Below are 14,323 nucleotides of genomic sequence, written 5' to 3' on the forward strand. Positions count from 1 at the left end.
GCTTCATGATGTCTTCCTTTTTCTTATTTCCTTGGTTTTTGTGTCTGTTCTTTGGCATTGTGGATATATTCTTTGGTTTCTTCTTTTTTTTCTTGCTGTGGTGGCTTTTTCATTATACTATGTCTCTAGATTAAGTGGACTATCTGCTTTTCATAAATCTCTAGAGGCTTGTGGTAGGTGTGGCCAGAGAGCACTGTTCAGTTCTTCAGGGTTAAGGGTGTGCCAAAGGTGACACACCCAGGTTTGGTGTGGTAAATCTTCTCTCCCTCTTTTTTTTCTTTTTATTCAGAAGGGAAGTAATTCTGCTCAGTTGAGCTCTTCTTGGTAGCAATCAGTGCCTGAGCACTAGCCCCTGTGGGTGCAATATTCATCTGCTCTGTCCCAAGGACCACACAAAAAATCTGTGCAGTCCTCACTGTAAGCTCAGATTCCCCTGCAATGTCTTTCACCGGGTAGCCAGTGTGGCCCATGCTTGGCATCTCCCACTAAGACTACTCAAGTCTCAGCCACACTGTGAGTTATACCACACACACACAGGTTTTTCTTCACTGTCCCAGTTCATAAGCTCCACACATTCACTAGGTCTTAGTCTCCTGTTATTACTCCCCACCAGAGTAAGGTTTTTCTGTTTGGCTGATTGCTGGGTGCAGCCCCAAGCTGGCGCAGCTGTTACATATGTCCAAAATGGTGCCTGCTCTATTGGCTCCTAGGCTTTTGTAAGGTGATTGGAGAGATAGAATCATGTCTGTACTGTCCCTTTTATTTTTTCTCTCCTCTAGTTAAGCTGGTGTTTTTTCCCCCATGGGGCTTCAAGCCTTGTTCCCTTTAGGCTCTTCCTGCCACTTTTCTGCCAGTGTCTCAGGCTACTGTGGTTTTATCTCACCTCTTCTTCCAGTGCAGGTGCAGAGCCTCTCAACAGCTGGAGTCCCAAGCTGTGGGTACTTGTGCCCTCCACATAGGTCAACTGTGTCCCTCTAATTATGCAAGAGTTTCCTCTGTTGTTTTTTTCCTAATTCTTCCCTGAGACTACACTATCTTCATTTTTATTAATCTGCCTTCTCCTGGTCTTTCAGTAAGCTCCCTTCTTATTACTCCATCTTGGTTCCTACTGATTTTTAATATTGAACCATCCATGCATACCAGAGATAAATCCCACTTGGTTGGGGTAAATGATTTTTCTGATGTGTTGTTGGACTTGTTTGGCTAGAGTTTTGTACAGAATTTTTGCATTTGTGTTCATGGGAAATTGGTCTGTAGTTCTCTTTCTCAGTCGCGTCTTTTTCAGGTTTAGGGATTAAGGTGATGTTGGCTTCATAGAAAGAACTTGGGAGAATTCCTTCCATTTCAATTATTTTGAATAGCTTGAGAAGAACTGGAATTAGTTCTTTAATGTCTGGTAGAATTCAGCAGTAAAGCCATCCAGTCCTAGGTTTTTCTTTGTTTAGAGAGCCTTTATTAATGATTCAATTTCTGTCTTGGTTATGGGTCTGATTAGGTTTTCTGTGTGTTCATGGCTCAATTTCGGTTGGTTGCATGTGTCTAGGAATCTATCCATTTCTTCTAGGCTTCCTAGTTTGTTGGCATACAGCTCTTTGTAGTAATTTCTAAAGATTCCTTTTATTTCTATGGTGTCTGTTACATTCCCTCTTTCATGTCTAATTTTATTAATTTGGGTCTTCTTTTTTTTGCTCGTTCAGCCAATGATGTATCAGTTTTATTTTTTTCAAAAAATCATCTCTTCATTTTGCTGATATTTTGTATTTTTGTTTCAATTTTGTTAATTTCTTCTCTAATTTTAATTATTTCTTTCTCCTACTGGTTTTGGGTTTGGTTTGCTGTTTTTTTTTTTTTTTTTTTTTTTTGAGATCCTTGAGATGCATTGATAGCTCATTTATTTTTTGTTTTCCCAATTTCTTTATGTAGGCACCATTTGCAATGCCACAATGCTGGCCCCGGAAATGGAATTTTGAAATCCATATATACAACAAATTTTTGAATTTTGTATGAAATATTTATGCTATTAAAATTATAAATGGATTTCAAAACACATCTTTAATTCCATTCTTCCATGCATTATCCAAAGTACAATCATATATATGTATTCTATTTTTTGCCATAATTTCAATATTGCATGCTGATCAGTGATTATAACATGCACAAAATTTGTTTTGAGGAACAACAGATTTTTTTCTTAGTACTTGAAGGTTAACTAGTAGAATCTTATTTTATAAAACTTTTTACCATGTTTGATCTGTTCATTCACAGTAAGAACATTCCAAATTTATCTGTCATAGTATTGTTTTTGTAATATCAACTTGTTTTCATCAGATTAGTTCTTGTGAATATGAGACTGCTGTGAAAGTATATAAAAAATCACAGCTATTTTATCTTATTTGTGGACTGTAACTTTATGAATAAGGTATCACTCTTTTTTATTAAAGATTTATTTTATTTGTTTGAAAGACAGAGTTACAGAGAGAGGTAGAGACATAGAGAGAGGTTTTCCATCTGCTGGTTCACTCCCTAGATGGTTGCAACTGCTGGAGCTGAGCTGATCCAAAGCTAGGAGCCAGGAACTTCTTCTGGGTCTCCCACATGGGCACAGGGGCCCAAACACTTGGGCCATCTTCTACTGCTTTCCCAGGCCATAGCAGAGAGCTGGATCAGAAGAGGAGCAGCCGAAACTAGAAGTGGCAACCATATGGGATGCCAGAACTTCAGGCCAGGGCTTTAAACTGCTGCACCACAGCGCCAGCCCCAGGTATCACTCTTTATACCTTTTGTCTCAGTTGAATTGAATTATATTTTATTTGAGATTTATAGCAATATAGTAGCATTTTTCTTTTTGTAGTGATCAGCTGACATAATGAATGACACAGTACTATTTGTACCAGGAAGTTCATGACTAACTGACCACTTCAGAGGGAACAAATGGTCATTGACGTGCTCCACTCTGGGAAGGCAACTGTTCCACAGAGATTTGGGAAAAACTAGTCAAAATGTGCTAGATAACTCCTGATGGAGTCTTTGTATTTGGTTTTAGAACCCATTTTGGCGGTGGCAAGACAATGGACTTTGGTATGATTTATGATTCCTTGGATTATGTTAAAAAATGAATCCAAACATTGACTTGCAAGACATGGCCTGTATGAGAAGAAAAAGACTCAACACAACAGCAACAGGAGTGTAACAACACATTGAAGAAGTTCAGGGGAACTGCCAAAGCCAATGTTAGTGCTGGCAAAAAGCTGAAGGAGTAAAGATTTTGTAGTGACTTTATGGTGATTTTGTGAATTTTTCATAAGAATTAATAAACTGTAAAACTTTAAAAAAATAAATGTATGGAGTGAACTGTGGGGTACTAGTGCTTTACTCAGTTAAATGATGCAGGAGAAACTACAAAGAAGAAATGATGACAGTCTACAGTGACTACTCTGTGCTGCAAATACTAGAGTGTGGGGCAATTATTAGCTCAATCTCAGGCACAGCCATGTTCTAGCTTTTCCTTTTCCTGCACTGTTTATTCTAGCAAATTGCACTTGGATGATGAAGTCCAACCAGTGGTTGGAATACTTTTTTTCTGTAACCCAATCATCCCCTCATGGCAGCAGTGCTTTAAAGAAAGTTTTCCAGGTTCTCTGCCAAGCATACCTTGAAGGATCTCATCAAATAATAAAACTTTTATACATTTCTTGTCAAAGTTGAGTCACTGATACCATTATTCTCATAAAAATATTACTAATCTTATCTTTGAATTTTATTTTGTATTTCTTCTTTTGGCACCACAGTTTTTATTTGAACCTTCAAAGAATATAAAGAGGTGATGACATCTGATGCCAAACCATGCCAGTGATAATAAAGGAACAGCAAAACAATTAACAACAAAAAGAAAATTATTTAAAAAACAAACATGTCACATTTTGCAGCAGTGCTCTGGCAGCATTGGCAAGTATTTCTGGTCAACTTCTTCAAAAATGAGGGATTTGAACAACTCCCTGATCGGAGCAAAGGTACTACCACATTTGCCCCTGAGAGTTTACATTCTGAGTCACTACATGTCACACTGCTCCACTCAGCAGACTTTGTAAATTTGATCTTCATAAGTAACTGTATTGTGCATGATTACAATGAGAATAGACTAAAAACACAACAGATAATGGCAGAAAAGTAAACCAAGCATCCTGTTAGGCATCAGGAGATCACTGCTGGCCAGGTCCTTCATGTTATCAGCTTCAAGAAAAACTCTGATATTCATTTCTCAGCAAACCCAACATTCAGAAGCTTACCGAGCAGGTTCAAGTCAAAGGTTTTAGAGATAGTCTTCCCCTTCTTGCCCTATTCTTTTTATTTTTATTTTTTGGTAAATATTTCAGACAAAACATGAAATCAAACTCTGCTTTATATAAAAACTGAATTTTTTTAGACTTTTATTTAATGAATATAAATTTCCAAAGTACAGCTTATGGATTACAATGTCTCCCCCCACACATAACTTCCCTCCCACCTGCAACCCTCCCCTTTCCCACTCCCTCTCCCCTTCCATTCACATCAAGATTCATTTTCAATTCTCTTTATATACAGAAGATCAGTTTAGTATATATTAAGTAAAGATTTCAACAGTTTGCCCCCACATAGCAACACAAAGTGAAAAATACTGTTGGAGTACTAGGTATAGCATTAAATCAAAATGTACAGCACATTAATGACAGAGATCCTACATGATATTTTTTTAAAAAATTGATTAATTTTCTATGTAATTTCCAATTTAACACCAAGTTTTTTTTTCATTTTCAATTATCTTTATATACAGAAGATTGATTCAGTATATACTAAGTAAAGATTTCATCAGTTTGCACCCACACAGAAACACAAGGTGTAATAATACTGTTTCAGTACTAGTTATAGCATTACTTCACATTGGACAACACATTAAGGACAGATCCCACATGAGACGTAAGTACACAGTGACTCCTGTTGTTGATTTAACAATTTGACACTCTTGATTATGGCATCAGTAATCTCCCTAGACTCTAGTCATGAGTTGCCAGGGCTATGGAAGCTTTTAGGGTTCACCGACATTAATCTTATTCCGACAGGGTCATAGTCAAAGTGGAAGTTCTCTCCTCCCTTCAGAGAAAGGTACCTCCTTCTTTGATGGCCCTGTTCTTTCCACTGGGATCTCACTCACAGAGATCTTTCATTTAGGTCTTTTTTTTCAAAGTGTCTTGGCTTTCCATGCCTAAAATACTCTCATGGGCTCTTGAGCCAGATCCAAATGCCTTAAGGGCTGATTCTGAGGCCAGAGTGCTATTTAGGACATCTGCCATTCTATGAGTCTGCTGTGTCTCCCACTAAAATGAATATTTTCAATAGTAAAATATATATCTTTAAATTTCTGTTTAAAAAGACATATAGTAGCAGTACTAGAGAAGATTGGATTTAGTCCCTCCACCCACACCAAGATATATTAAGGCAAAGGCTCCAGGAAAGGCATGTCAATCCTGAATGTGGGCTGGAGATCGAGGTGAACACATCTGCTCCTCATGGGGTCAACAGAAGCGTTTCTGCCACACATTCACTTAACCTCCTGCATCCCAAAGAAGACTGTTTCAGCCACGTTGATGAACAGACCTGTGTCCACCATGCCTGGGATCATTTTGATAGCCATGTTCACTTGACTATGTTTGTGTATACAAACTTCCAGTCCAAGATAAAGTTCCTATTATCTGTCACCATAGGACTTGCCTTTGGACAGCCATTCTTAGTTGAACCTCACCCCAAACTTCTAGGTCACTGCTAGCCTCAAATTTCTAAATTTTTGATGTTTAAAATTATTTTACAGCCATATGCAATTCTACAAATTACATGTCTGATAAGATTATTATAGCAATAAACATGTACTATTACAGAACAGTGATATAAACTTGTAGACAAATACATATGAAGTGTTAAATCTCCCATCTAAGACTACAAAAGTTATCAGTCATTAATTTACATTAAAAATATTTATGCACACAAAATCAGAACATTTACAAGAAAAATTTTGTTTTATAATAATTTGAGAAATTTAGCACATCTACAACCACTGTAATCAAAATTTTATTTTCATTGACTCAATATTTGTTATTTACAGATTTAAAATAACATTTGATGGCAAAATGTTTATTCTGTGCAAAATAAATTGGTACAATACAGTTCTGGCTCAAAAGTTGGCAGAAAAATCAATCAGATTGATGATAGAACAGCCTGGTAAGTGTTGTCAAAAAGATCTGCCCAGAGAATCACTGGTACAATGGAGAGAACAAAGGGGTCAATCCACTGAAATCTGGGCAAGGAATCCGTGGTTACATCCTAGCTCAAGGAAGTCACCAAACCATGTTTTAACTGAGTTCATCTGTACACATTGGAACAATGAAATATCGCTCATCCTACAATGTCCTTGGGAAAAGCATTCCTATCCGAGTCACACTCACTCTGCACCAGGTACTGTATTAAGGGTTCAGAGAAACAAAGCACATCCCATAGGGTCCTGGTGTGGTTAGAAGGTAAAAGGGCTGAGGATTGTTGGATGTATCATCACTTAGCACTGACCTCTCTATCAATACATAATTTCCTAAAAGGATCAAAGATTTTAAAAGTTCCTAAGCTGCATTTCAGAAGGTGAAACATCCAAAGTTTTGCTATCTTTTGTCATGGATGTTTGGAATGAGATCAGTGTGCATCAGAATTACCTGTGATGCTAAGTGCACATGCACTGCCTCACCCAACACTTACTGCTTTAGAAACCTCTAGGAGCCTGGCAGTTCTGAAGTAACTCCCTAGTCAAACTCTTTCATTTCAAAGACTGCTAACAAAAACTTGGATCATTCTTAACAGGAACACACACATTGCCATACCACTTGTATTTTTTTACCATAAAACAATAAGTGTCACAAACCTTTTTAAAGTTCTCATTAAAAAGACTTACAATCAAAACACAAGAGCAACAACAAATGGCCCACAGCAGTGCTGACTTCATCTGACACTATGCATAATTTGTGTGCATGCATACATGTGTATCTTCTTCCAGGGAAACAAGAGTTGGGCAAACAAATAAAGGTTATGAATCCTTGACAATATTTTCAATATTAAACAACTAGTTTTTAAAAGAAAATCTGAACACTGTTACAAATGGGATAAATTGATAGAGCTGTTTGCCTGAACAGACATGTCCAGGGGGTTAGATCACAACCATGTTTTCACTTATTACACCTGTAACATGGGCACATTTCTCATCTGGGTCAGTTGCAGCACCTCAGTAAAATGGAAGTAACAGGACTTCATTCCCAGCTAGTATTACATGAAAGAAATCAGAAACTTATAAGTAACACAAAAACATTATCTATCTTAAAATCTAGTACAAGTTCAGTCTCAAAACCGTCTCATTCATATGTAAGTTTTACACTACATCTGGAAGAATTACTTAATATTAAAAACTTAATTCTTTCAAGTAAACGAGCACACTGGAGTGCTGTTTTTAAGGATTCATGATACAAATATTGTGTTACTTTAGGCACCTTGCATATAAATTAGGGAAAACAATCTTACCAGAAAATGATTTGACAGTAACATCTGTTGACTCTCTTCAGTCTCAGGATTTATGGTTCACACTGAAGTTACACAAATCTAGCTTTTTTCCCTACTCTGCAAGGTTAGAAAAAGCAGGAAGAGAAAACAGGTGTGTTTCAAGCATTTCCTATCAAACAGAAATATTATAAGCTTATGGACAGGTTGGGTGGGGAAAGCTGATAAAAAGCTCCAATGGGAAGTGTTGAAGGAAAAAAAGTTAGTTCATCCGTCTTGGAGTCAGTATTTGTTCCTAATGTGGAAGAAAATACAGAGGGGAAATAATCTATTGGTATAGATTCTGTGACATACAAAGCATGAGGATGAAGGCAGGTGCAGCCTGCATGTCTAAGATCAAAACCTGCTTCACCTTTCCAGACAAGAGACAATCCTAATGAAGAGGCAGAGATGTATAAGGAATACCTGTAACACAATCTTGGGTCTTTGAAGACGAAATAAAAACCAGCAGCCAGGAAATGGGGCCAGCCTAGCATTGTGGTATAGTGGGTAAAGCCCCTGCAGTGAAAGCATTCCATATGGGCCCCGGTTCAAGACCCAGCTGCTCCACTTCTGATCCAGCTCTCTGCTATGGCCTGGGAAAGCAAAGAAGATGGCCCAGGTCCTTGGGCTGCTGCACCCATGTGGGAGACCTGGAAGAAGCTCCTGGCTCCTGGCTTCATGTTGGTGCAGCTCAGGCTGTTGTGCCCAACTGGGGAGTGAATCAGCAGATGGAAGACCTCTCTCTATCTCTCTCTCTCTGCCTCTCCTCCTCTCTGTGTGTAACTCTTTCAAACAATATAAATAAATCTTAAAAAAAACAAAAAACAAAAAACAAAAAACAAAAAACCTCGGCATCCAGGAACTAACAAAAAGTCCCCATACCTACCCAGGACGGCAGCCACTGCCAATCTCAGGCGTTCTGTTCTGTGGCAAGGCTGCACAAATCAGCACGCGGGCGAGGGTCCCCGCTTCTTTTCCTAAGGCTTCCTTAGCGCCTCAGAGATCCACGCGTCGGGAGGCCCAGCAGAGGCTCCTGGCGCCCAGCAGTCCTTCCCCACTGCCCTCGGCTCAGAGCTTGGATCACAGCCACAGTGTCTGCTAGGCTTTATGATGCTCTGAGGCCTCGGGTTGCGTCACTTCCAGCCCTGGCGTACCAGGGGCCACACTGTCCGAACCCTGGCCCACACTCAGGGGCCCAGATGGACCAACTCACTCCCATGAGCCAATGGCGTGCTCACCCGCCCTTCTCTGGGGTGACACTGAGCCGGGAAGAGGAACGTTGGGCTCTTCCCTGTTACAGGGGCAGCGATGGCACCAGGGTCAGAGACGCTGACAGTTAACACGCCTCCGTCCCTGTGACTCCGGCGGCACTCCGGGGCCGCCCTCCTCTCCAGTATCTTCCCTGCACCTGCCTACTACAAGAGCGGGGCCTCGCTGCTTGCTGCTTCCCAGTCATGGACCCTGTCTGAAGGCCGCTTTGGCTCCAAGTCCTGAGGTAAAGTTAGAAGACAGTGGGGCGAGCCTGATGCGGAACCCAGGCAGGCTGAACCCGCGCCTTTTTTTTTGTGCTATGGGGGCAGCCATGGCAGTGCTGGGTGCTGCACAGAGGGCCGGGCCACTCTCCTCACCACCCGGAGCCTGGGGGAGTGAGGGACGCCCTGACCGGCAGTGACCGTGTCCTCCTCAGATGCCACCATTCCCTGTGCCGGCCCCTCTTCTCCGAGGAGACTGTTCGGCTGGGCCGGGCTCCCCTCCTGCTTCTCCACTTTCTCCTTTTGGGCCTCTCCGTATTCGCTCTTTCAGTCGCTCCCCAGCTTCTTGCCCCACCAGTTCTTCCTGGCCCAACAGCCACATTGTCTGAAGGGGAGCTTGAACATAAAGTGTTTGTAACTTCTAATTAGAGGTCTTACAAAAAAAAAATCACTGTAAGTTAAACCAATGATTATTTGTTGTCCTTGTCATTGGTAGCCTTTTTTAGATTATTAGCAAATGTATAATATTATATTATTGATTGTTTTCTATTAGTGTGCATTTTGAATGAACAATAATCATTTAAACACATTTGACCCAGGTAGAGGGGATGGTTAAGGATAAATAACTTCTGGCACCTTCAATGATAACAAGAAGTAAGAGACATGAAATAAGCCTTCAGCACTCTCTGCTGGTGGGTCCTGGCCCCGCAGCCTGGGAGGAAGTGGGAATACAGACAAGATTTAGTTGCTTCTGTTTCACTCTCAGCTGTGGAGACAAAAGCATATCCGAGGTGTTTCACTCTCCTCACTTTTCTTCTTGTCACCAGTATATTTGCTCAAACCCTGCAGAAGGGACAAAGTCAGTCTCCCAGGCCCAGCAGCACATGCTGCTGTATGGTTTAACCCTCAGTGACCTGGATCACACCCAGAGAGGCTGCCTGACTTGGGAAGATCGTGGCAGGCTATGCCAGTCACTTCATTGTGATCGCTGATTTCAGGAAAGATTCAGAGTGTCAGGGATTAGTGGCATAAGGGAATTCCCATCGAGGTCATCCCAATAATTCCATGGTCTACTTTCTTACCTTAACTAGATTTGATCCTGTTTGGAATTTAAGGTCAAGAATATAGGGCATAGGCACGTAATGTGATTTATATGAGAATATGTTATTTTCAAATAAAAATTCTTATGATGTTAAAAACTTAAAAATATTTTTGTGGGGTTGTCATTGTGACAAAGTGGATAAAGCTACTACCTGAAATGCCAGAATCTCATATGGGCACGGGTTCATGTCCCAGCTATTATGCTTTCAATACAGCTCCCTGTTACTGACCTGGGAAAAGCAACAGAAGATGGCTCATTTGGCCATGACCCACCCATGTGGGAGACCTAGATGAAGCTCTTAGCTCTTGACTTCAGCCTGGCCTAGTGCTGGCCATAGTGTCTATCTAGGGAGTTAACCAGCAAATGGAAGAACTACCGCTTTGTCTCTCCCTCACTCTCTAACTTTCAAAATAAATAAATCTTTAAATAGATATATATGTATGTGTGTGCCTATACATATATATATATATATATATATATATAGTCAGCCTCATTTTCATATCTAAAATGCAAATATCAGAACTTGGAATTATGGTTGAATTGTTTAAAACATTAATTTCTTCATCACAAGATCACTGTCTTTGTTTTACAAAGTCAGTAACTCTTCTTACTCTTTGGTCTCTTTTTTAACTACATCTTTGATCCTCACCAAAATGTAGTACACTGACATAATTCCAGATTGTTTGAGATTTTCTGAGTACTCTTTGCCCATTATGATCATTTTCTTCATCTTTACATCAGATTACCTTGGCATATACTAGCCTTTTGCTCTTTAGAACCAAAATTAAAGTTTCTGTTTAATCCCACACAATGTGCTCATGAGATTTTTTTCCTAATTACCTCTGGTTACTAAATTCTAGGTGTCCACTTAATAGAGGAACGTTAGGAAGAAAGATCATTCCTAAGTGTTAGAATGAGCAGCACAATTACAACTCTAATGGGAAGTTAAAAGTCATTGATGAAATTCCAGCAGAGTAATCTGATTTGGTTTCACATACTTTTTGCTTTTTTCCATTTTAATTAATTAATTTTTAAAGATTTTATTTACTTACTTAACAGGTAGAGTTATAGACAGTGAGAGGGAGAGACACAGAGAGAGGTCTTCCATCCACCGGTTAATTCAGTGGCAGGAGCTGGGCTGATCAGAAGCCAGGAACCAGGAGCTTCTTCCTGATCTCTCACACAGGTACAGGGGAGTAAGCACTTGGACCATCTGCTGCTTTCCCAGGACATAGCAGAGAGCTGGATTGGAAGAGGATCAAGTGGGACTAGAACTGCCGTCCATATGGGATGCCAGCACTGCAAGTGGAGAATTAACCTACTGCACCACAGTGCCAGTCCCTTTTAATTTATTTTTTAAGGTAAACAGAATTCATATATACAAATTTGGGCATGCAGGGATACTTCCTACCCATGCTGTCACCCTTCCTCCTCCTTCCTTATGCTATAGTTTTCATAATCCATTTTCATAATCTATTACACTCATAAGATTAACCCTAAACTAAGTAAAGAATTCAACAAAGAGTAAGCAGGGAATAGCACTGTTCCTCAAAAGCAGAGACAAGGCTGTAAACAAATATTGAATATCAAAATGTCATTTTTGTTCATATAAAAACTTTTTGTGTATACTATTAGTTACCATACATCAGGGAAATAATATGGTATTTGTCTTTCTGAGACTGGCATATATCGCTAAATATAATGGTTTTCAGTTGCATCCATTTTATTGCAAAATACAGGATTTCTTTTTTCCAGCTGAATAGTATTCCATAGTGTGTGTGTATCACATTTCCTATATCCAGTCATTGGTTGATGGACATCTGGGTTGTCTTCCACAATGGCTGTACTAGTTTACAACCCCAACAATAGTGGTTAGGGTACCCTTTTCCACACATCCTCATCAGCATTAATTTTTTATTGATTTCTGTATGGGGTGAGATGAAACCTCATTTTGGTATTTATTTGCATTTTCCTGATGGCAAGTGATCCTGAGTATTTTTTCATGTGCTGACCATGTGAATTTCCTCATGTGAAAAACATCTGTTCAAGTTCATTGCCTGTTTCTTAAGCATATAAATCTGATTTGAATTGCAATTATTTTATTTCCTCTATGAAAACTTATCTTATAAGGAAATCAAATGCTCTGTAGACCTATTTACCTTACTTTTGTTGCAATTACTATTTCTGAGTTGCTGTAAATATATTCCAGGCAATATATGAGTGCAATAATAATGCAACATATGAAGTAATTTATCTTTTAAAAAACACAAGTTTCATGAAATTTTATAGCCCTGCAACTTTTGCTTTTTAATCTGTTGCCAAAAGACCTGTGTGTGTGGGGGTGGGGTGGGGATGGGTGGGGATATCTGCTTTCTCAGAGGTTTTTAAGAGCACAGCAAGTGAATATTAGAAAGTATATACTTGGGGCCGGTGCCATGGCTCACTAGGATAATCCTCTGCCTGCGGCACTGGCATTCCATATGGGTGCCAGGTTCTAGTACCGGTTGTTCCTCTTCCAGTCCAGCTCTCTGCTGTGGCCTGGGAAGGCAGTGGAGGATGGCCCAAGTGTGTAGGAGACCAGGAGGAAGCATCTGGATCCTGGCTTCAGATCGGTGTAGTTCCGGCTGTGGCAGCCATTTGAGGAGTGAACCAACGGAAGGAAGATCTTTTTCTCTAACTCTATCTGTTAAAAAAAAAAGTATACACTTAATACAACCCTCAGTTTTTATTGCTCCTTTATATTTTCAGTATTTAAAGTTAGTGAGGTTATCTTGACTCTGGCGATTTTCAAGGTCTATTAAGGATCATTTTTCTATAGTTCAGTGTAAAAAGTATTTGGTTTGGCCGGCGCCATGGCTCAATAGGCTAATCCTCCACCTAGCGGTGCTGGCACACCAGGTTGTAGTCCCGGTTGGGGAGCCGGATTCTGTCCCGGTTGCCCCTCTTCCAGGCCAGCTCTCTGCTGTGGCCAGGGAGTGCAGTGGAGGATGGCCCAAGTACTTGGGCCCTGCACCCCATGGGAGACCAGGATGAGCACCTGGCTCCTGCCATCAGACCAGCGCAGCGCGCCGGCCGCGGTGGCCATTGGAGGGTGAACCAACGGCAAAAGGAAGACCTTTCTCTCACTGTCTCTCTCTCTCTCACTGTCCACTCTGCCTGTCAAAAATAAAAAAAATAAATAAAATAAAAAAGTATTTGGTTTAAGAGCTCCAGCATTGTGGGTGACTCTTATACAGCAGCATTTTCCCAAGGTTTAAAAAAAAATAGATTTTATAAAAGGGATTCTTTTTAATGTCTCAGTACATTATTTTTGTTACTAACAGAAACAAGTTATACTTTTTCCTCCCTAAAATTCACTCTGATGAAAGAAATAGTTATTTTAATTCCTAACAAATGCTGCATGCTCAAGTCTACAGGAATTATCAGTAGGCATTTTTTATTCTCAATCTGTTTTTTGTCTGTAAAACATGTCAATCAAGCTCTTTTTTTTTTTTGACAGGCAGAGTGGACAGTGAGAGAGAGAGATAGAGAGAAAGGTCTTCCTTTTCCATTGGTTCACCCCCCAATGGCCGCTGTAGTTCAAAGCACTGCACTGATCCGAAGCCAGGAGCCAGGTGCTTATCCTGGTCTCCCATGCGGGTGCAGGGCCCAAGCACTTGGGCCATCCTCCACTGCACTCCCAGGCCACAGCAGAGAGCTGGACTAGAAGAGGAGCAACCGGGACAGAGTCCGGCACCCCAACCAGGACTAGAATCTGGGGTGCCGGTGCCACAGGGGGAAGATTAGCCTTGTGAGCCATGGTGCCGACCCTTTTTTTTTCTTTTTAAGAAATATTTTAAAATTTATTTGACAGGTAGAGTTATAGACAGTGAGAGAGACAGAGAGAAAAGTCTTCCTTCCATTGGTTCACTCCCTAAATGGTTGCCACGGCTGGCGGGCTGTGGCAATCCGAAACCAGGAGCCAGGTGCTTCCTCCTGGTCTCCTTAACACTTGGGCCATCCTCCACTGCACTCCTGGGCCACAACTGGACTGGAAGAGGAGCAACCGGGACAAAATCCTGTGCCCTGACTAGAACCCGGTGTGCCGGCACTGCAGGCAGAGGATTAGCCTACTGAGCCTCGGTGCCAGCCAATTAAGCTTTTA

General features: G+C 40.6%; 1 pseudogene; it reads left to right on the forward strand.

Annotated features, from left to right (window-relative positions):
* The first annotated feature begins 2,886 nt into the window (after positions 1 to 2,886).
* LOC133755273 (small ribosomal subunit protein eS24-like) lies at positions 2,887 to 3,260 on the forward strand (annotated as a pseudogene).
* Positions 3,261 to 14,323: the final 11,063 nt, after the last annotated feature.

This window comes from Lepus europaeus, unplaced genomic scaffold (genome assembly GCF_033115175.1).
Source record: "Lepus europaeus isolate LE1 unplaced genomic scaffold, mLepTim1.pri SCAFFOLD_3_1, whole genome shotgun sequence".
NCBI lineage: Eukaryota > Metazoa > Chordata > Mammalia > Lagomorpha > Leporidae > Lepus > Lepus europaeus.